Raw genomic sequence first — 21891 nt, 5'->3', positions numbered from 1 at the left:
AGAGCCAGAGAGGAGGCTGATGGCTTATGAAGTAATCCACACACGCAAGCTAAAACTACTATTACTTTTGCTTTAATTTCAGTGTTATTTCTATTCAATTATTTTTTATGGATCCAAAGTATTTTTAAAGCAGACCTATTATGCAAAATCAACTTTTCAGAGCTTTTAGCCATGTTATAGTTGTTTCCTTCTCATTTACTCTCTCAAAGTTGTTTTTGGAGTGTTTCGTGCACGTCTGAGCAATCTTTAATCGCCTTCACTTGCACTGCCACTAGTACATGGCCACTGCCACGTAATTACTTTGTTTAAACATAGGATTTGGCAATGACGTAGAGTTATTTCCGCCAATCGCTAGTGTGACCTGCAGCTATCCAAAGGAGGGGCCAATAATGTCACGGCTCTTTGCTTTACGGCGACGTCAGCTCCCATTGTATATTGACATTTTCTAACACGGGAGTCAGCGGATTTGCTTCTTAAGTCATTTTAGATGAATATTGTGATTTAAAATGTGCAGGTTATAACATAACGATCCACAGGTGTCATAGTTTAACTACAGAGCACACACAAGGACAATAGATCTGCTTGATTTACTTAAAATGTACTGAGCAAATAAAATTTAATCTATAGTCTCTAATATGGAATAATAATAAGGAAATATGAAACGTTACATACCAAATTATTTATTTAAAGTCAATAAGTAAAATGTAAAATTTATTTAAAGTCAATCAATACAATTCTGGCATTTAAGACATCTCACAGTAGGTGGATAAGTGTTCAGAAATGCCCAAATACAACCCAACTGACCATCAGACTCAATTTTACAGAACCACTGTAACCACGCCATCCGGATGCCCTCCCAGTCACTTGCTCCCCGCACCAGAGCGCAGCCCTCCCTCGCCTGCCCCCTGTATCAGCACAGTCTCCCTTCGCTACAGATCTGGATTGGTGCATAAGCTGTTCATTCACACAAGGCTTTTCACACCTGAGCCTAAAGACTGTGATTTCACCTGTATGTCGTCCTAATGCTGCGATGTCAGATTCCCCTCACATCCTCGTCTGTTCTCTCTGTCGCCAAAGTACATTTAATATTGTGAACATATTAATCAGATTTTGCTACTTTGGCTTGTTAGTGAGTTGCTTGTAATTTGTCTTGCACAGGAGGTTCAGGTGCGGGCTGAACCACTCGCACAGAAGGGGACAGCGGAGCAAAGTGTCACAAAAATATGGGCTGAAATCATCTAAAGCACAACCATCTCTGTTTATATAATTCAAGACCTTAAACATAAAGGTTTAACTCCAGTCTAGTTACCAGATGATAAAAAAAAAAGTCGCCGGATCATGTTTCAGCTCAAGTCATGCCCTGTTGGAAGTTGAAATATATGGATTTTACCCTTAACAATTTCAATGTTACTATGGCAACGTCAAACCGTAACAGAGTTCACTTCATTAAAAAATCAAATTCATCAAAATGTCACGATGTAACTTAACAATCCCCGTACTGAACGCTGATGAAGTAACTCAAGAACAATCTCTACTGACATTTGGCGAGAATCGGATCGCCGTCACCCGCAGAATCATGCGACGCGCCGGTGATTGCGAGTGTCAGAAGGCGGGCTAATATGAGAGATGACCCCTTTCGTTCTGCATCATTTTGACCTCATCTCTTTTATAGAATCCACAGTTACAGCTCTGGTTATATAGAGGAAATGCCATTACGCTCGTGTGCGCCAATCACCTGCTTCAAGGGTCACTGCACAGATCCAGACCAGAATATACTACTGCTTTACTACACGAACGAGGAGGAAAACAAACGGGGATCCAGGCAAAATAGTAGCTCTAATCTTATCAGATGTTGTCAGAGTGGAGACGGCACATTCACAGATTTGTCAGAAAGATCCCACCTCACATATTGTAGAGATAAGAATAACTCATTTTTATGCACTAGCAGGAAGAGACCAGTGCTGACTTAAAGCAGACCTATTGTGCTCGTGTCTGCTCTATTGTTATAATCTCTGACACCAGTGGATCGTTACGTTTTGATTTGCACATTTTAAACCACAATATTTGGCTAAAATTACTTAATAAAGGAAACTAGTCCACGTTAGACTTCTGTGTTTGACAACAGCCATGGGAGCGGTGTTCGATGGGAGCTGACGTCGCCGTAAACGTCATTACAACGAAGATGATGATTGGAGATCACACGAGGGAGTAGCAAAATGACCATGCGGTACTGCTGAATCCTATGTGTATCACTGATTAAGAAAATAAAATTGACAAATGAAGTAATTATGTCACAGAGCTGAAAATGGGTTGATCAGCAATATGGCGTCTTGAAAATAAGCGATTAAAGATGACTCAAACATGTACGAATCGCTCCAAAAACAACTTCAGGTGGTAAATGAGAAGGAAACAACTCTAACATGTTTAAAAGCTCTGAAAAGTGCATTTTGCAAAATAGATATGATTTAATGTTTAAAAAATGCTCACACAAATCAATGTGAGATATTATATTGTATTTGCAATATAACTTGGACAACCTAGTCATGGGTGCCAGTTTTACCATCTAAAGGTAGACTATGTAACATTTCTGGCATTATCTGCTTGCCTCTGCACGTCATCTGCTGTTGCTTTGCCTGGAATGTTCCACAGTACATCATTAAACATATTGTGTAACATGAATTTCATTATTATATATTAATTATTTTATTATTATGTGTTTGTTATTGCTCAAAAATGCCCCCAAAAACTGTTCCTGGCAGCATCATCCACTCGTCTCCATAGAGATAGATAAAGTTACACTGTGTCACATTCTAAGCGTAGCAATAACGTCTCCATAGCGAACAGCAAGTGGCTTACCCTTTGCGAGGAAAGTTACATAGTCCAGCTTTAAATGTAGAGGAGTATTGCCTCGTTCCCTCTCAAAAAAAGTTTATCTTTATCGTTAGTTAGGAATAATTTTACCTTATTTTGAAACTTGATGAATTACAGAGACAATATCTTTTTTTCTTATGTGTTTTGGTCTTTCCCATCATAAAGATTGAAAAAAATAAAATAAAAATTGCTTCTATAGTTTGTACAGTTAGATCAGCTCCTTTTTCGAAAGTGTTGTCTCTTCTTGGCGTCTCTCCCTGTAGCTGTATTTCGCAGAACAGAACAGCCCGTGGGTTGAGGAGGGGTAAATCTTGGAGCAGGACTTGATCTGGTTTTCGGGGGGTCTTTGTGGCGCGCTTTTGGACCAGGATGAACCGAAGCCTGGAAGATCACCTCAGCTGTCTTTAGGCATCTGTGAAGGCTGCAGACTGCCAGCGCAGATGGGCACTGGCACACATGTAAGTTCTAGTACTCAGAAGTTACTACACCGGCACATTTTGTACTCGTTTTAAATGAACACAGAATATCCTTGAGGTATGGGGGGTTAAGCAGGCATGGGTATCAAGATAATTTGTAGGTCTGGAAGATAAATCGCAATCAGAATCGCAGTTTGAATGAACGCAATTAGCAAAACGCACAGGCTGCAGTTTTTGAAGTACCATAAATTTCTCCACAAACAACAAAATCCTGTCTTATTCTGCATAAAAACTGCCCACGGTGTAGTTTCGAGCTGTACGCAGTGACGGGAAGAATACTTTGAAAATGTATTTAGTTACAGAGGCCTTCAGTACATGACAAACAGTGGAACAGTACGTTTTGGGGGTCAATATTTACTGTGGGGACTTTTTCTTGGAACTTTTCGGTGTTTTTTTTTTTTTTTTTGTTCTAAGATAAGAGTTGAGATGTAGAGGGCTGAATAAATAACTTCATTATAGATATAAACGAAGTACTTAAGTATTTCACTCATGTTTTTGGCTAGTTTTTGGGTGTAATCCTGCTGCTTTAGGGTTTTTGTGTCAGTGCCATAAATCAGTTTCAATATTATCGTTCTATATCTATCCATATTGTCTTCACCAATATGTCACATTTCAAAATTTCATATCGTGACCGGCTTATAGTTACAGAATATTGAGTACTTGCATTAAAATGTGTATTGTTGCGTATTCTGTTACATGGGCCAGTCAGAGTACTGTATTCTGAATGCTTGGAATACTTTCCGTTGCGTTGTATTATACTGTAAAACATTGCAACAAACAGCTGTATGTCTGTTGCAGCGTTTAATTTGCATTTTTTATCACTGATCAGAGAAGGAAAAATCTCAGATGCTCACACCACAAGAGCAGTGTTTTCCGTTTTTCTTTCTAAAACCGTGCAGTTTGAAGCTTAAATTACACGATCAAATACCACAATGTATTCCTTGGGCAAGACATTTAACCCAAGTCGCTCCCATTGTATGAATTTGTGTGTGAAAATGTGTGTAAGTGTGTGTGAATGTGTGAGCGGTTCCTTGATGTAAAGCACTTTGAAGATGGAAAAGCGTTATATAAAAATGTGACCATGTACCAATACAGTTACTCCAAATTAGTATTCTGAACACGTGTTTTCAGCGTATGTATTCATTTACTTCCCGACACTGTCTGTACAAACATGTTCTGAAATGTCCTTGTGTGTCAGATGCCCTCCCTGTGTCTCCATGGAGTCTTATCCGCGTAAAAGCTGCTAACCCTGCAGTTTAGATCTGTACAAACATGTTCTGAAATTCCTCTATTCGTCTGTCAGTTCATATTTTAGTATTTTTGTCAATTCTTCTGGGTGTGTTTAAAATGTTTGAAGTGTGTCCTCGTGTCAGATGCCCTCCCCGTGTGCCAGATGCCCTCCTTGTGTCTCCATGGGGTCCTCCTGTATGAGTCTGTCAGTTCATATTTCAGTCTTTTTGTCAATTCTCCTGAAATGTGAACTTTGAACAGAGTTCTATTATTAAAACATAAATCTTAAATGTAATGGCATTTTCAATACTTCCCAAATCGTGCAGCCCTAGATTTGAATATTCCAGATTGAGTAATTAGTCTGAAGCTTCAGACTTATACATTACAATATAATCATGATGGCTAACGGAAATGGGATTGTTCAGTTTACACTTCAAGAAAGTACCAAATGTTAAGTGTTTTTTATCTGCCTGTTAACGTTAAATATGATTGTTTAGGATGTTTGAGTTCATAAAGCTGATCACATGAGGATGAATGGACCTGTTACACAATGAACCAAAATAATCGATGTCGTTTAGTCGAGTCAGCGGTTGTAAATTGATACTTGACGTTCGTAGCAAAATCTAAAAATTATTTTCAAAAACAAATCAGTTCTACAACAATCACAAAGAAGCCAAATCACAAAATGTTCATCATTTGTGTAACTCTTTTAACTGTGCACATCTGATCGTGCCCTGAGGTGTGACCTCTCCTGCCCCCCACTGGACGCTCACTACACATTTGCCATGTTGAAAAATTTGACTTAACGTGTCTCTAGTGCTAGTTTAATAATTATGCAACTGTTTCATTGTAAAGATCAGCTTTTTAACAATTAGAGTGGGATTTCTATCAGGAAATACAGCCGTCACACTGCAGGACGTCAAACCTGCGCATGTTCAAAGTTTTTTTTTTTTTTTTTTAGAGAAGTTGGGTTTTACAAAAATAATATGATCATTATTTCTTTTGACTTGCATCTTTAACCTTTAACTGCAGAGCGCCCCCTAGTGCATAAATGTAATATGTTTTGTGATTTTTCATGTCACACGGCAGGACGCCATTTGGATTACAGCATTAAACTGTTTATAACTTTAACTTAAACACCTTTATGAAATGTCTTCATTCTAAAACTATGTAATTTATAAAAAAAAAAACATTTGTGCACAGTTGAGTTGAATTTCGAGGAAGAAAAATATTATTTGGAAGTTCATATAAAGTGATAACGCCGAAAATGGGCGTCACGTCAAGTACCCAGATAATCGTTTAATTATTCTCACAAAAATTCTCACAAAATTTGTAACACTCAAATTTGATCTGGTGCCGTCTCTTCGGTTGTTGGTTGGTTGCCTGCAGTTTTTTGTGGTTCTTGTTTGTGAGTCGAATGAAAGGCAGAAAATTAACCTAATTATTCCGTTCATTCCTGCGTCTAATTGATACGATACATGTTTTCCACTCTGTCGCAGTTCAGACTAGATGAACTGGTTGACAGCTCTTCAAATCCCATCAAGCGTCACTTGATTTGTACGAAAATAGAAATACTTGGTTGTATAGACGGGATAAATTTTGAAGACATGACTTCAGCCCGAAAAACCTCAAACTCATTCCCGAGCGCAGAGTCTCGCTGTGTGATCTGGCAGGAGCTGAACAGGTCCAGTCAGTTTGAGACAGAGGGACGACCCGCTGCTTTAGTGCAAGAGATGTCCAGCAATGATGGACAGAATGGAGAGAGGAGAGGAAGGGGAGAGGGAGAGAGAGGGGGGAGAGCAGGGAGGGAGAGATAGAGAGGGAATGGGAGAAGGAGGTGTGGGAGAGAGAAGAAAGAGGAGGAGAGAGAGGAAGGTGAGAGAGGGAATAGGGAGAAATGGGGATTGAGAGAGAAGGAGAGAGGGAGGTGAAAGAATGAGGGAGGGAGAGATGGAGAGGGAATGGGAGAAGGGGGGTGGGGCATCATGGGAGAGAGAAGAAAGGGGAGGAGAGAGAGGAAGGTGAAAGAGAGAGAAGGGAGAGGGAATAGGGAGAAGGGGGATTGAGAGAGAAGGAGAGAGGGAGGTGATAGAGAGAGAGGGAAAAAGAGGGCAGGTGAGGAGAGAGAGGTGAAAATGGGGAGAGAGAGTTAGGGGGAGAAGAGGGAGGGAGAGATGGAGAGGGAATGGGAGAGGAGGGGTGAAAGAGAGAGAAGGGAGAAGAGAGGGAGAGTTGGAGGAGAAGAGGAGAGCAGAGAAAGGAGAGGGCAGGAGAGGGACAGGGAGGTGAAAGAGAGAAGGGAGAGAGAGAGAGAGAGAGGGAAGAAGAGGGATGGGAAGAGAGGGAGGGAGAAGAGAAGTGGGAGAGGGAGGAGAGAGAGGGAGGTGAAAGAGAGAGAAGGGGAGAGCGGAGAGAGAGAGGAAAGGGAGGGGGACAAAGGTGAAAGAGGGATGGGAAGAAAAGGAGGGAGAGGGGTGAAAAAAAGAGGGAGAAAGCGAGAGAAGAGGGAGAGATGTGAAAAGAGAGAGCGAGAAGACAGGGAGGGAGAGAAAGCTCTGGAAGAGGGCGAGGGAGGGAGTGGAGAGAGGAAGAAAGAGAGTGAGATGAGGGGGGCAGTGGGTGAGTGAGAGAGCAGATGGGCAGAAGCACACATGTCCAGCCTCTAACCGCTTGAGCACCCAGAGGCTTGTTCTCTTCCTGAATGAGACACATTATGAAGGTGAAGCTGTGTTTTGGTCTGAACTGCTGCTGTGGAGAGGAGACGTGTTCAGAAATCGCTCTTGTTCTTTTTGTTTGTTTGTTTGTTGTTTTTTTTTCTTACTCTGATTTGGAAATAAATGGTTAATAGTCACATTGTATACAGCACTTTTCCAACTTCAAGACACTCAAAGAGCTTTACATCAAGGAGCCACTCACACATTCACTTACACATTCATACACCAGAGTATGTAAGTGTCTTGCCCAAAGACACAACAACAACATTCAGCTGTGAGAGCTTGAACCACTAATTGTATAAAATGAACACACAAAAAATCCCACTATAATAAAGTGCTATCATATAGTTATATACAGCTAAATGCCAACTGTTGGAGAAACTATTACCACCACTTAGTACTACTACTTCTACCATTACTATAACTACTATGACCCTTACTGAGTATAAAACAATACTGCTGTTACTAGTCATACTACTACAGTCACCACCAGCTACTACTACCAGAACCGCCACTACTGCTATTACTACGGCTCAGTGGTGGAAGGTAACAAAGTAAAAGTAGTAAAGTACTGCACTTAAGTAAGCATTTTAGGTATCTGTACTTTACTTTACTACATTTTAAAGTGGATACTTCACTACATTAGAGAGCAGTATTTGTACTTTCTACTCCACTACATTTTTAAACAGGACTGAAATATAAAAGGGTTTTTTTTGTATTATTGTTTGAGACCTGAGGGTTTATTTTGATCAAGGTCATAATTTGAAGAAAACAAAAATGTATAAAAACAGGTGGGAAAAAAACGCTTGATTCAGTTGTAAATTCAGCACTTTTTTTGTTGTCAAAATCACTACGTTTGTAGCCTTATAAGACCTCAAAATCTGCATAAAATACTTTCTTTTATACTCTTTAAGTACATTTTTAAACAAGTACTTTAATACTTTTACTTAAATATATTTCTTTCATGTGATACTTTTTTGCTTCTCCAGTATCTGTACTTTTAATTAAACAACAAAACTGAGTATTTCCTCCTCCACTACTACAACCAATACTACCACAACTACTACGACCCTACTTCACCCACAACTGCTACTACAACAACAACCTCAGTATCACAGTACCACAGGAGTATTACGTGCCTGCTGTTGTCTATTGCCTTGTACGTGCACATTGGGATAATTGAATAAGTATCGGTTGGTGTTTGTTTGGACCAGTGGAGTGGCGTCCTCGGCGACAGGCAGGTGCTGCTGTGTGCCGGAGCCGCTTTAGCATGTGTTCATTAGCGAATGCTGGGGAAGCTTATCATTGTGAATGGGCTCATTAGAGATGGGGATTAATATGCGGCAGGTTCATTACAGAGACAGGAGGGGAGAGGGAGGCGAGAGGGGAGGGGAGGTGCTGCCAGAATCCAAACAAGACACTGGAGCTGTTTAATGAGCGAACTACTGTAGTCACCAAGTTGTAGTGCTGTGTTGTCACGGTACTAATATTTCAACTCAATTCTGATACCAAGAAAGTAATCGATACCATGATGATCATAAAAACACACTCTCTCTTTTCTATTCCCATGTGTCTTTATATCTGTGTAATCCCTCTGTCGTCCAGGTAGGTTCCACAGTGGTCCATAGATGTTTTCTAGTCTGTGTGGTCTTCTACTTGTTCTGATACAGCTCAAGTAAAGCACTGTACTTAAATATAAATTGTAGGTATCTGTACTTTACTGTACTGACGTAGATTTTAGTGGATGCTTTTTACTTTTACGTCTCTAAATTCAGCACAAATCTTTATCAAAATCACTAAACATGTGAAGCCTTATAAGAACTCAAAGTCTGCTTGAAATACTTTTAATTTTTACTCGGTAAGTGCATTTTTAAGGGGTGCGTTAATACTTTTACTTAAATTGATTTTTTCATGTGATATTTCATGTGAAGTGATTGAGTACTTCATCCTCCACTGCTGATTTTTGATGCTTTTGACAACCCTAAAGGTGTAGAATAAAGTGTTGAATAAAGATGAAGAAAGAAAAAAATCTCTATATAATCAAAAGACAAAAATTGCTGGTGGCCTCTGTCTGTGAGTGTGACAGATTTATTCCACCATCTGAAAGACACCAATATGAAGGAGGCTAAAGATGCGTTTGTTCAAAATGGGCAGGTAGAAACTAATGGATATATAACCCTGATAATGTTTTCCCACAACAAAAACAAACAATTAAAGATACATCATGTAACCTTTCAGCTTGTCTCCTGGGAGATGTCAGTGCCTGAAATTTTAAACATCTACTTGTATTTATTCAATATCCAAGTATTTTTATTGCTCAAAAATACCTTGAAAAACATGCATCCTTCATGTCAGTGGTGTCATTGCTCCACACATCTGACCTGTAATTTGACCTGGTGGGGTCATGTCTCCATGGCGATAGAGAAGTTACATGCCAATGCCAGCTTTCAATCGGTTTACTAGTGGCAGAAGAAGTACTCAATTTTGTTGAGTAAGTACAATACCAGAGCAAAACAATACTCAAGTAAAAGTATCACATGAAAAAAATCTAGTATTAAAGTACCCCTTAAAGAGTAAAAAATAAAAGTATTTCACGCAGATTTTGAAATCTATTAAAGCTTCAAATGTGGCAATTTTGATCAAGCTTTCTATCAAATTTTGTTCACAGAAACAATTGATGTGATTTTTCTTTTCTCAAGCTTGTATTAAAAATAAACCCCTCAGTCTTTTCAACAGTAGTAAAAATACTTTTACTTTTAAAATGTAGTGGAATAGAAAGTAAAGATAACTGCTTTTAAATGTAGTGAGTACTTCACTACTTTCACTTCATTACACGAGTAAAATGAAACATCATAAAAATGTAATTGGATTTGACTGAAAACATATGTTGAAGACAAATGGTGACTGCAGTGTAGAAATAGTCCAAACTGTGTTAAATCTTTGCCTGTGCTCCAGCAGAACTCGTGTCATAAATATCCCCCTCGTTAGCTGGGCTTCCATAATAAAACCTCAACACACTTGTGGAGCGGCTGGTGGTGCAGGGGCTGGTGGTGGAGCGGCTGGTGGTCTCGCACACACTTGTCCTGTGCCAGGAGCATGCTGGGATACATTAAATATTAACCACGGCGCTGTGCTGTGCTTTCATTTATTCAATATTTCATCAGCCGCTGTTGAACGGGCCGTTTGAGTTAAAAAGTTCAGTGAGTATTGTTCCTTCACACGGGTCTTACTAACGCCCCTGGGTTTTCCTTTGGTCTTCACAACTCCGCGCTCAGCTTACTCGTACCCTTACTTTGTTGTTTCACACTGTTTTACTTTTGTTTGGTGTTGAATGTGTTTTTCCACAGCTCTATATGGACAAGGTTCAGTATAAAATGTGGTACCACTCACAAACAGGGAATGTGGTCAAATTCCTGAAATGGAAAACTAAATACATGTGGAAATCAGTGACTGTAGGACTCCTGTGGATCTCCCCAACTTCCTAAAGTTTGGATCATTAGAACTGGAGAAACAAATCAGCCGGAATTCACATTAGTGGAATTTGGTTTGAGGTCGACTCAGCTGTTCAACATTTCAGTTACTTAAACACCCAACAGCTGATGTGATATTATTTTTATTTTTTATGTTTTTGCCTTGGACTATTATTAGAACAATAATAATTTGGGGTTGCAGCTGAGTGTGAAGCGGCTGGGATGAGAATCAGCTCCTCCAAATCCAAGGCCATGGTTCTCGACCGGAAAAAGGTGGTTTGCCCTCTCCGGGTGGGTGATGAGTCCTTGCCTCAAGTGGAGGAGTTCAAGTATCTCGGGGTCTTGTTCACGAGTGAGGGAAGGATGGAGCGGGAGATTGACAGACGGATCGGTGCAGCGTCTGCAGTGATGCGGTCGCTGTATCCGTTGGTCCGTTGTGGTAAAGAAGGAGCTGAGTCCAAAGGCAAAGCTCTCGATTTACCGGTCAATCTACGTTCCTACCCTCACCTATGGTCATGAGCTCTGGGTAATGACCGAAAGGACAAGGTCGCGGATACAAGCGGCTGAAATGGGTTTCCTCCGCAGGGTGGCCGGGCGCACCCTTAGAGATAGGATGAGGAGCTCGGTCACACGGGACGAGCTCGGAGTAGAGCCGCTGCTCGTACACGTTGAGAGGAGCCAGCTGAGGTGGCTCGGGCATCTGCTCAGGATGCCTCCTGGACGCCTCCCTAGGGGAGGTGTTCTGGGCATGTCCCACAGGGAGGAGGCCCCGGGGAAGACCTAGGACATGCTGGAGGGACTGTGTCTCTCGGCTGGCCTGGGAATGCCTTGGGGTCCCACCGGAGGAGCTGGAGGACGTGTCCGGGGTGAGGGAAGTCTGGGAATCCCTGCTTAGACTGCTGCCCCCGCAACCCGGCCCCGGATAAGCGGAAGAAAATGGATGGATGGATGGATGGATGGATGGATAATTTGGGGCGACAGTAGCTCAGTTGGTAGAGTGTTTGTCCACTGAGCCTGGTGAACCGAATCCCACTCTCGACATCAACATCATTGGGAAAACTGTCAGATCCATTGATCCACAGGTTTGTCGGTGCATTTCCTACTGCCACAGATCAATGCTGCTGTTGTCCTTGAGCAAGACACTTAACCCAACTTGCCCCCAGTTTATAAAAATGTGCCCATTTACCACATAATAACATAAAAGACTGCTTTCTCTTTCATACTTGAATATATATTATATTTTACAGTTAAACAGTACTCCTACTGCAGTAAAAGAACTTTGTGCTATTTGATTCTCATTGTGATTCTCAGAGCTACTTTTAGTCCTCCTGCTTAATGATGTGTTAAGACTTCTAATTGGTCTGGACAGTTGAAGCCGCTGCAGAATCTTTATATATTCTTGTGTCATTCTTTAGACTACCTCCGTCTGAAACACCACCCACAACGACCAAGATTAGTATGTTTCAGTTGTATATGACCAGGTTTTTGAAGGAAAAGTGATCCAACAGTTAGCAAAGAATCTATTTTCATAACTTTTTGGAGTTTTTTTTATAGCGCTTTTCCACCTTCAAGACACTCAAAGCGCTTTACATCAAGGAACCCATATTCATACACCAGGGTTCAGTGTCTTGCCCAAGGAGACAACAACAGCATTCATCTACAGAAGCTGGAATCGCACCGCCAACCTGTGGGTCAGTGGATTTGACCGCTCAACCAACGTCTGCGTCAAGAGCAGGTTTTGAACCGTCACCCTTTGGCTCAGTGGACAAACGCTCTACCAGCTGAGCTACCGTCGCTTTGTTTACAGTTCAAACACTCCACACACCTGTAGCAAAAAGACAATCTGCTCAAACGATTTTCCACACCAGGAGCCGGCAGTCTTTCCGACAACTGTTGCCTTCTTCTAATTCTCACATTTAATCGTAATAATTCCACAAACATGAAATAGCCCGTGGCCTTTCCCATAATCCCCTTTTTATTCACATTCGGCGTGTGTTCTGCATCGATAAAAGACGCCAGACACTATTTGATGTATAATTTCCACACTCTTGGAGACCACTCGGGTTTCTGAATGGTACCAGTGATTAGTGATGACCTTTCCATCTCAGTCCACACTCATTTGCGCACGTTTCAATAGAGATTTAAATTCTTGTCAGCAGGCTATTAGGAACCTTTTGTAGTCATCGGTTTCTGCAAACAATTTGGGTGCAACACGATACGCGTCGTGAAGGATTATGTTTACATGAGGATTAAGCCCAATTCCTAGTTAGGATTTGTATTTATTTATTTGTATATGTAATTGGAAAGTTGGAAAGTTTGTTGACACGCTCGGAACATGAATTCAGTTTTGAAATTAAATGTACGTGTTTGGTCAGTTTACATTAAAAGTCGTTATGGGTCAGAGCGATACTGTCTAGAGTCGACTGTTGGAGGATGAAATTCATACATTAGTGACTTTACAGTAGTAGTTGAAGTGTATTTTCAGGAGTACAATTACACAAGTGAAATTGGTAGCATAGTCAGAATAAAGGCCCTATATTTGTTTTTAAATTAAGACATCTTTCTGCTCATCCAAGCCGCTTCTTCAGTTCTGGTCAGATTACTGCTGGACACGGCCTTATATCTGTCTGAAGGGAGGAGCTAACTACACTGACACTATTGTTTTCTTTGTTTCGATTTAGCTCTGAGGATGGAGTTATAAATAGGAGATTTAGGCCCCCCATTCCGGTTAAAAGATTGATTTTCTTAGCAAAAATTGCCTCTTTCCCTCCCTTCTCAAACCATTTCTTTTCTTTGGCTAAAATCTGTACCTCACTATCTTCAGGAGCAGTTAGTGGTTAGTTTCAGTGTAGTTAGCTCCTCCCTTCAGATAGATATAAAGGCAGTGTCCACCAGCAATCTGACCAGAACTGAAGAAACAGCTTGGATGAGCAGCAAAACGTCTTTACTCAAAATACGTCTGTGTAATCCCTCAGTCGTCCAGGTATGATCCCTACTAAAAGAAAAATTCAGATCTGTCAACTGAACAGAAGTTGTTTGAGCGAAGACATTTCACCGCTTATCCAAGTCATCTGACCAGAACTGAAGAAGCGGCTTGGATGAGCGGCAAAGTGTCTTCTCTCAAACAGCTTTTTGTCCAACTGACAGATTCGAATTTTTCTTTTACTATTTTCAAAAGACTTTTTATTTTTCAAATCTCTTGTAGACTTATTCACAGTGGGAAGCATGACGGAACCCTTTACTCAAGTAACAGTACTGTTCATCCTACTACGGTACTATATTTGACAGTATAAGTACAGTGTATGAAAACTACACCAAGTACACTCTCCATTTTTACCAGTAGTGGATGAAGTACTCAATTGGGTTAAGTAAAAGTACAGATGCTAAGGTCAAAAGTAAAAAAAAAGTACTTCAAGAGTTAAAAGTAAGTATTTCACACACGTGTTGTTAATTTCTTAGTGTTAAACGTATTATTAATTATTAAAAATGATACATATTTTGGTCAACAGTAACAATACCAATCCATTTCTTATTTTTTCTTATGCTATTTGTGTATTTCTTATGTAATTTGTTCGTTCAAAGTCGAAGCCAGAACTTGTTACTTTTCAGCGCTGTTCAAAAATATAGTGGAGTAGAAAGTACAGCTCAAATGTAGTGAAGTAAAGGTAAAAAGTATCCACTGTAAAATGTACTTAAGTGGAATTTGTAGGTATCTGTAATTTACTTAACTACAGTACTTTACTACTTGTACTTTACCTTCCACCACTGCTTTTTACTACCCCATAGTAACAATATGCCTGATAATATCTTGCAAAAAATAATGAGCTAGCAGTAGTGGAAACATTTTATTCTGTACAAATAATGGTAACCTGCCTCTCCATTAAACCCCAAACCCAATTTGAATGTTTTATTTATATGGAAATAAACACCCATTCGCCCAAGTTGGCAAATGAGAGAATGATGAAAGAACCGAGCAGCCGAGTTTCCGTAGCAACATAATAGCGCTCCCTCCAACTTTGACCCACAAATCCATCCCATAATACTATTTCGGCTCCTAACTTGTTTTAATAGTCTCATTTGCATACAGAAATGACTAAATACCCTATCTAAAAATAACTTTCCATTTGGTGTGTTAAATTAAATTGGATTTCCCCCGTCCATGTGCGTATGCGGCTGATAAGTTTTTGCATTTTTGTTACTCAACTACCCAGCATGCCTTTCTTCTTGGTTTCTCGGTGGAATGGCAGCTTGATGAAGTCCGGGCCAAGTGTGAACGCTTTTCCACATGCTAATTTGCATGTTTTCCGACCCAGATATGTTTCATACAACTTAGCATAATATTATTTATTGTGACTTTGCCGATATGGTCCAAGGAATTCTTAGTCCATGTGGGATAAATTAAAGACTGGTTTAATTACAAGTTTTCAAGAGGAATTATTGTTTCTAATGTTTAAAAAAGAAAAAAAAAATGTACAAAAACGGATTATTTTAGTATTTTATCACAACAGCAAGTTAACTTTTCTAAAGGAAAGCCCACCACCTGCTTGTCTCCATAGAGATGTTACTGCTTTCCCTTCACCAGGCCAAGTTACAGGTCAGATCTGTGGAGAGGTGACCCCACTCACAGTAAGAATGTATATCTTTGTCAATAAAAACAAGATTGAACGTTTAATGCTACGCTGAGTAAGGTTCTTGGTAAAGCAATACGATCTCCCTGGAGACAAACAGGTGAAAGACCACCACCTCAAAAGAAAATTACTATTTAAATCGTTGCAGTTTTTAAATCTTAAAGACGGGAAATATTAAATGTGATTCTAGTGATTCTAAGACAAAACATCCTGTCTTTTTATGGAAGAAAGTTCAGACCTTTACCAACATGTTCTAAAATGCATTAGTTTCTGTCAAATTCAAATGCCCCTAGATGTTGTTAAAACGTGCTCTGTGAACTGAACCCTGATTTGAAAATAAAATACATTTGTGGTCTCAATACTCATCCGACAACCTCATTTGGATTTTTCCTTTTCCCAAAAAAAAGCCAAATGGTAATTCTGTTGTAACACTGTTAGAAATAATTTGTAAAACTTGATGCTCGCCTTAGATTGGATTTGATGATGCAAAGTGAACACAACAGCGGCTTCGGTTCCCTCCGAGAGCCTCCCTTGGCTTTTATCTGTGTGTGCGCACGTTTGGTTCTGGCAAACACTCCGAATTATAGAAACAAACACTTTGCATGTTTAACTTTGGGAGGGCAAAACGGATTTCGCGCCGTTTCCAGGGAAGTCACCAAGGATCTCCAACACGGTAAACACGGACCATTATGAGGAGTCCCGGACTAGATGAACAACAAACACAACCTCGCTGGCCGCACAATTGCTTGTCTTTTACTCGCGCCGGGCAATTTATTTGGCAAACGCAGAAGATAAAGTGAGATCTCCGCGTTTGGCATGACAAAGGAGGGCCGCGGCGCCGATATGCAGTTCATTACCAGCAGTGGAGACAGCTACAGAGACAAGACACAGGGATTCACAGTGTTCAAATGGCACGTTTAAACTGAAAAAAAGAAAAAAGAAAAACACATTTGAACACATGGATATAGTGTCAAATGCAGTGGAACAAAGTGCAACGCACCAGTTGAAATAAATGCAGTAGTCGCAGTTTAAGGAGTCATGTTGTAGCTGTTTTGAAATGGTAAAGTGAACTAGCTACGGAAGCAATAGTTTAGAGAAGATATTTTGTATTGGGTCTTTATCAGTTTGAATTCACCATACTTTCAATGACATCATAAGGTGGAGCAGAGCGTTTTGAGCTTTGGAGATGTAGGCAGACTAATAATAAAGGATTACTCAAACATGTGTGACTTAAAAAACACAACTCCAGGTCTGTTTTTGAGGAGGTAACAACATTACAACGTGGCTAAAAGTTCAAATTTTTCTGAATATAGGAGCCATCTTGCAACTGTTTTGAAATACCAAGGAAGAAATACTTGTATTTAGTTTGGGGCAAATATGTTACTATATATGTTTTGTGTAAACTGAGCAATTGGGTCTTGATCAATTTGAATTTCAACTTTCAAAAAAACAGGTCTATTTCAAGGACTGACTTCAAAACCAGAGAACAGTTTGTCCCTATAGAGCTACCATACATGATGTCTAAATTGGGGTATTATGGGAGAAATGGAACAATTAGAAGTGTTATTTTTATAACTGCAAACTCTGAAATGCAGTGTTGTCAAAGCACGTTCAGATTAATTGAAGGAACTATTTGATCAATCATCTTTTTGTACACTGCGGTTTACACCATAACCTTGGTGTTTCCTTCAGTACAACCCACAATAGTTTGTAGAGACAATACCTCCAAACGTAAATCACAAAATGTAGTAATAAAAAACACCAGCAGATGGCAGTAGGCCTGTATCTGGAGTCTTATTGGAATTAACAGTAGTTGGTATGAGCTAACAACTAAACTCACTTAAACGGCTTATATTACTTATTTTCTGGTCTGTTTTGTTATGTAATCGTTCATTTCTTTTCTCATCAAAAACATACCTGGAGTTTTGTTTTGTTGTTTAACACACAAACCCTGAATCCACCTTGTGATGTCATGTGGTAAGACGGTGTTAATACAGGAAGTGCTCCACTCCACTCCACACACCTTCATTAGAATCATTTGGATAATTTCAGCCCTGGAATGTCCAATCTCTACTGAAATAAACATAAAAGGTAGCTATTCACATGAAAACTACCACTGCATGTAATTTTGAGCTTTGCAAATGTAGACAGACTAATAATAAAGTGTTACTCAAATGTGTGAATGAAACAAAACACGACTCTGGGTATGTTTTTGATGAGAACATTATAAACGGCTTAAAGCTCAACATTACACATGGCTTAAGAGTCAGTTTTGCTTTGTAGGGCCTTTTAAAATCACCGATGTGGACATGATCAGAATAGTTTTGGTGAAGATTTCTGGACTACAAAAAACGAGGATCAAGGAGACTGTTTACTCATGTAGCGTAAAGAGAAGCAGACGTGTAGTTTGCGTTGTGGAGATGGAGACAAACTACACAAACGGGATTACTGAAAAATGCAAAACACAACCTGCTATGTATATATATGTATGAGCGTACAACATTACAACATGGTTAAGAGCTCCAAAATTTAGCATAATATAGTCTCTTTAATGTCCCTTCTTCCTTCCAGGCGACTTGAATCACCCTAGCACACGCTCAGACAAACATCGATTCAACAACCGCTCCATGTGAAGCTCCAGAAGGTTTTGGCATTGATTTTCATCTTCCATTCTGCTCTATAGAAGCATCCATGTATTTTTTTTTTTTTTTTTTTTCTTGTACTACGTTTTATCATGTCCCCGTTTTTGCATCTCCGCTCCGATTACAGTTAGAAACACATCTTTGAAACCGTAGCGGACGCCATGTTCTCCAAATGTGCTCCTTGTATCATTCTCTTGATGATTACAACCATAATCCGCAGTTTGTAATCTGTCAGCCATGATGGAATTACGCTTAATGGGAGAGGCAGCGTCAGTGTTTCGCAAGCGCTCGGAAATCTCTCATTCGTCGTGGTATCTGTTTTTCAAATGCAAAGCAGCGTGGTGAAGATATGCGTTTGTAATTACATCAAATTTTCCCTCAGCGTTAAACATGGCTACCTGTTTTGCCCATCTTAAATTCAAATTTCCGGTGATTCCCAATCTGAATCCTAATTACATCTATAATTGGAATGCGTTAATGAAAGATAAAATGGACCACAAATATCTAATCAGGTTCCCCCTCTGGAGAATCAGACTGTTTTCACTCCTGTGTTTGCCAATTAAAAAGCATTTGATCACAATGAAAAAGCAATTTCCAACTATTTGTACCTAATTCAATTGTGAATCATTTCGCGAGTGCGGCTGATTTGCATGGCTTTCTCCTCAAGGCTGCGCTAATGCACGAGCAGGTCTTTTCCACCTCAGAGTCCAACGTATGAAAAGTGAAGGTGGGCTGTAAATTGTGTATATTGCTGCAAAAGTGCTGCAAAATTAGATTCACGTCTGGAGGTCACATTAAACGGTGTCTTTTATAGATCGCATGTAAATAAAATACGGTAAATTTATACAAGGTGCTGACTTTTGTTGGTTCGTGAGATATATATTTTTCGTTTTCATTGTTTTGCTTGAATAAAACGGCCTCTACTGGATTTTCTCCTTGTATTTGAGCAAAATTTGCCTCCCCCAGTCCAGATATTTTGACCTGAAAAGCTGCTTACTAACTGAGCTACTGTCGCCTGCAGTACACAGCTGACTTGTTTTGTATAGATCTGAAGGTGGATAGTTTGAATTCTGCTCCCACAAATGAACGTTGTCGTTGTGTCCTTGGGCAAGACACTTAACCCACCTCACCCCTAGTGTCTGTTGTGTACTCTGTTGCATGAATGTGTGTGTGGGGTAAGTGGTTCCTTGATGTAAAGCGCTTTGAGTGACTTGAAGGTGGAAAAGTGGCATATAAAAATGTGACGATTTACCATACTGTCTAATGCATGTGTCGTAACGTCTGGGGGATCAAAGATAGAGTTTATTACAAACAAGAGGACGTAAATCTTGTTCGGAGGAGCGGGTAGTAGGAAGCTGTGTCGGTTTGAAACAGTTGAAGGTAGCTGAGTCGGAGACGGAGGTGTTCGAACCGGTCGTAGGAAGCTGGGTCGGAGGCGGAGGTGTCAAGGTGGGTCCAAGAAACAGGATCTGATGAAAAACGAGAAACACCAACTGAGTTACTATGACCATAACCACAAAAAACAGACTGAGCCAAGCAGAAACTGTACCACAGAGGATACACTGTTTTTTATTTGGATCCGGAAGTGCACAGTTGGCATACTAGTTGTTGCTACAATTACTGTGACAGCAAATCTTCCCACTGGCCTCAGAAAGTTGTGAAAACTGCTTATAAACTCATTTCTGTGAATAATTAGGATGGTTGGAATGCATGAGGTAAGTGAGGAATAACTTTGGACCGCTGCAAACTGTTAAAAATCAACTATTTCTGTTTTTCCACGTTTTTAAGACGGTAAAAATCACGTACAGCGCCTTAAATGCCAATCAAATCAAAATGTTGCAATAATCAAATCGCAAAGGCAGCAATCATTTGGGTTATAGAATGCCCTTTACAAATGACAACATCGTGTTTTCTATGGAAATAAAATTGACTAACCCTGTAGTTTAGACCTTGGAAAATACCTTCGTAAAATATGTGAAATACTTTAGCAGTTCATTTTTCAGTCTATAAAATGTTAATGCTCTTGAAGATGTTTAAAGAGCCAATATTGCAGTTTTCTGATCTATTTTATAATGTTGTTTCCTCATCACAAACCAGACCTGGAGTTGTGTTTTGTTGTGTTCACAAGTTTAACACACAAACCCTGTATATTTAGGCTGGGTTATTTTCTCATACGGAAAACACTCTGTTCCACCTTGTGATGTCATGAGGTAATACAGGAAGTGCTCCATCATGTTTTTAAACTCCATACACCTTCACTAGAATCATTTGGGTAATTTCAGCCCTGGAATTGCCAATCTCTACTGAATTAAAGGTAAAATGTAGCTGTTAACTTAAAAACTACCACTTCATGACATCACAAGGTGGAACAGAGCATTTTAAGCTTTGGAAATGTAGACACACTAATAATAAAAGGTTTCTCAAACACATATGAATGAAACAAAACACAACTCCAGGTTTGTTTTTGATGAGGTAACAACATTATAACATCCCTTAAAGCTCACAAGAGTCCATTTTGTGTCATATAGGACCTTTAAAATGAGCTGAATCCTCATTCCAAAACATAAATCACAAATTAAATCACAAAACAATTTCAAATTCTGTGGATGATCAATTTAGTTTTTGCCATTTTCATCATTTTATACTTAATACCCAAAACACAAACACAACTAGGCCTGCCATGATCATTACTATATCCACTTATTGTTCAATATATGAAACTTTTCTTCATTTTTCTTGGCACTACTGGGAATTTTGTGTTATTTTTTGACTATGTGATAAGATTTAAACAGTAAAATGTTGAATGAATAACTTGTGTGACTCATTACAGATGCAAACTAAGGACTAAAGTGTTCCGTTCTGCTGTTCATTTATTGCAGCTCATGATTTTTAACAATACTGTAGATTTAGAATAGTTTTGTGGTTTAAATCTTGCTTTTTTGAGTCAATGGCATAAATAAGTTTCAGTATTATCATTTATATTGACTTTAACAATATATCAAACTTCAAAATTGACTATTGTGACAGGCCTACGAACAGCACCACCGAAATCCTTCTTTTAAAGTTTGTTGATTTGTAAGATTTCGAGCTATTTTGAAACTCTTCGTCGCACCAATCTTTTCTTGGTGCGTTCCGGTCTTTGGTGCGAGAGGGTCCTTTAATCTTCTCTGAATGGCTTATTGAACATGCCACACAAAAAGGCACAAAGCAAATCTTGATTACTTACCAGTAGAACAGATTAATTTATCAAACACATCGCATTTGAATGATTTTTACAAAGAAATACATTTTGCGATGCAAAGTACAACCTTGGACAGTTCTATTTAAATGTTAATATGGGCTTGAATGCTTTGACAACACTGGGAGATATGGAAGAATGCATAAGGCCGGGGGCAAAGATATACAGCCTTGTGCGTTTGACTAAAGAGCGTTTAGTGACATCGCCATGACGCCCACTCCTCCCCGCTACTCGCTGATATATTTATATTAATGACACAATGATGGTTATTTTGAAAGGGGCTTTTAAAATTTCATCTCAAAATGTTAAACCTGCGCTGTACAATGGTGTCAGCGGTGAAACTCCACTTGTTGACGCTATAATTTGCAGCCGACGTCGTTCTTTTCCTGTAATTAATTGGTTTTAATTTGAGACAACAAAACAGCAGTCGCGCGCAGCAAACCGCAACTGATGTCATGTTGATACGCAACTTTCTCTTCTCTCTGAAGTGGAGGGAATTTAGTCTATAATACACTCAGTAATACATGTGTTTAACTGTTACTAGTTTATGTACGTGAGTGTGTGTTTATGTATGTGTGTGTATGTATGTCACTTATGTATGTATGTGCATGTCACTAGTGGG

This window comes from Periophthalmus magnuspinnatus, chromosome 2, assembly GCF_009829125.3.
Source record: "Periophthalmus magnuspinnatus isolate fPerMag1 chromosome 2, fPerMag1.2.pri, whole genome shotgun sequence".
Taxonomy (NCBI): domain Eukaryota; kingdom Metazoa; phylum Chordata; class Actinopteri; order Gobiiformes; family Gobiidae; genus Periophthalmus; species Periophthalmus magnuspinnatus.
Note: the sequence above shows the minus strand (reverse complement) of the source record.